Genomic DNA, 2,266 nt, shown 5'->3' with positions numbered 1-2,266 from the left:
GGCCTTGGCAGTGGGGCAGCCGGCGTGGATCTGGGTGGCCTGCCCCGTCTGGAAGACCGGTGATTTTGTTGTTGTCTCTCTGTGCTCAACAACAAGTCCCAGTCTGCCACGCGGTGCGGGCCCTCACGGCGGGGGCGGGGGCGGGGGCGGGCTGGGTCCCCTTTCTGCCTCCCATTCCTCCTGTTCCCTTCGAGGCCTTCTCTGTCTCCTAGGGAACGCCTGTGGAAACCACCCTGGACGCCCCCGGGCAGCACGCCCCAGGTGGAGTCTTCAGAAGCCAGGGCAGACCGGGGGTGAGTGGAGGGCCTTGGGTGAGGGGGCTGGGGCCCACCACCCGGCGAGGGCCGGAGAGAGTTCCCCTCAGTCGCTCACGACCCTTCACCCAACAATCGTTTTCGGTAGGGCACCCACAGTGTGAGGTTGGTTTCTCCAGCAGTGTGTGTGGGCACAGAGGCCCATGTGTTCATGGCCGACGTGCTTGGTGCCTCCCCCCAGGGCTGAGAGTGGACTTGTGCGTAGGGAACGTCTTCTTGGCCCCAAAATCTGCCTCGGTGCTGCTGGGTCCCCAGATGTCATCAAAGCAAAAATGGGTGGGAAAGCCCAGCCCCCCAACTGTGGTTGGGGGCCACCCCACACTGGCAGTAACAGCAGTCAACACCATTTTCCAGCCTTTCTCCATCTGGGGGGCATCCTGCCCTAAGGATGTCATCAAGTCCCAGTGAGGAGACCCTCAACGAGAATAAATTTATCAAGCAGCAAACTCCTTAGTCCTCGCCAAGTATATCCTTGCCTTCCTCCACCCTCTCGGCCGCCACGGGCACCCGGGGGTCCATCCAGAAGCAGAGAAGGCTGGAAAAGTCTGTCCTTTGGAACACTAAAGCATCTCATAAACCTAAATTGGGTTGGGATTTGTCCTCCTTTAGGGAATACGAAAGATGCAACCATTAGCAGAGCTCACCTGCCAATATCACTTGCTAGCTACATGACCTTTGGCCAGGCACTTAACCTCTCTTAACCAGATCAGCCCTCCAGTTCCACCCAAAGGCTGCTGATGTCACTACCTCGGCTGCTCCTTCGGCTCCTCCAAATGGGCTCTCTTCTTCCCCATTTCCTGCCTCTTCAATGTCCCCTTCACTCCTAACCCTGCCTGAAGCCAGTAGGCAGCCGGCCCTATTAGAAATCTCATTCACACTTGAGAAGGCGGCAAATTGGTGTCACTCAGTAGGTGCCTATCCTTTACCAGAGAAGGGGGGCCTGGATGAGCGGGAGGAGACCAGGAGGGAAGGGGAGTCGCATCTCTCCCAGGCAGCGCTCAGCATCCAGGGCTGCTGGGGAGACAGAAAGCAGAGAGATCCTGCCCCAGTGAAACATCTGGGGAGAAAAGTGGGGTTCACTCCCGATCGAGGAGATGGATAACAGAGCCCCTGTCGACTGGTAGCAGGGTGTAAAGCAGGACACCTAGGGGTTGGTGTCGGCGGAGGGAGTCCTGGCTTTGAAATCAGACACACTCCCCTTCCAGAACCGGCTCCACCACTTCCTGGCTGTGTGACTCTGAGCCTGATGCCTAACATCTCTGAGCCTCAGATTCCTCACTGGTAAAATGGAACTCATCACACCTACCATGCTGGGTTGTTACGATAAGCATGAAAGGAGTCATAACACATAATGGCATGTGTAAATACGCACCAGCAGTCTCTTTGCCTCCTCTTTCATGGTTTTTCTCCTCCCTGATGTGACAAGACCCCACGAAGTAGGAACTAATAAAAACCACCATCTCTCTATTAGCCTCTCCTATGATGTACGAGTTTTATCCCATTTGAAAGCGTATCTTTCCCTTACCCAGATCAGCATCCTGTCCATTTCACAAGGCTCAACATATGTTGAAAGAATCAACATCGGCCAAACTCCACCGCACCCATTTTGAAAATGCAGAAACAAAAACGTACAGAGGTTGTGCGAATTACCTCTAGGTCGCTCAGCAAAATAGGTAGCTTACTACTTTTCAAGGGCACTTCCTAGGTATCTCAGAACACAAAAGGGTTGGTGAGCCAAGGGTCAGGGCACCTGAGTCCCTTTATCTTAACTGCATGGACCAGGTTTATACAGCTAGCAGCCCAGTTCCCAGCGACCACATCTATTTCCCTGAAAGTAAGGCAGCAGCGCCATCCGATGGATTTTCTGTAAGACCAGCAGCCAGGTTTTAAGCACTTTTAGCTAGTTTTCCGAAAGTGTAAGGCGGCAGCGCCATCTGGTGGATTTTCTGTAA

At 54.4% G+C, this 2,266-nt stretch overlaps 1 protein-coding gene across 1 annotated transcript in view; it reads right to left on the bottom strand.

Moving 5' to 3' along the window:
- The window catches only part of DET1 (DET1, COP1 ubiquitin ligase partner), a 52,216-nt gene that overhangs the window by 36,962 nt on the left and 12,988 nt on the right, over positions 1 to 2,266 (bottom strand). The gene's annotated exons all lie outside the window — the stretch shown is intronic.

This window comes from Pteropus vampyrus, unplaced genomic scaffold, assembly GCF_000151845.1.
Source record: "Pteropus vampyrus isolate Shadow unplaced genomic scaffold, Pvam_2.0 Scaffold368, whole genome shotgun sequence".
NCBI lineage: Eukaryota > Metazoa > Chordata > Mammalia > Chiroptera > Pteropodidae > Pteropus > Pteropus vampyrus.
This window is presented reverse-complemented; position numbering and strand designations above follow the sequence as displayed.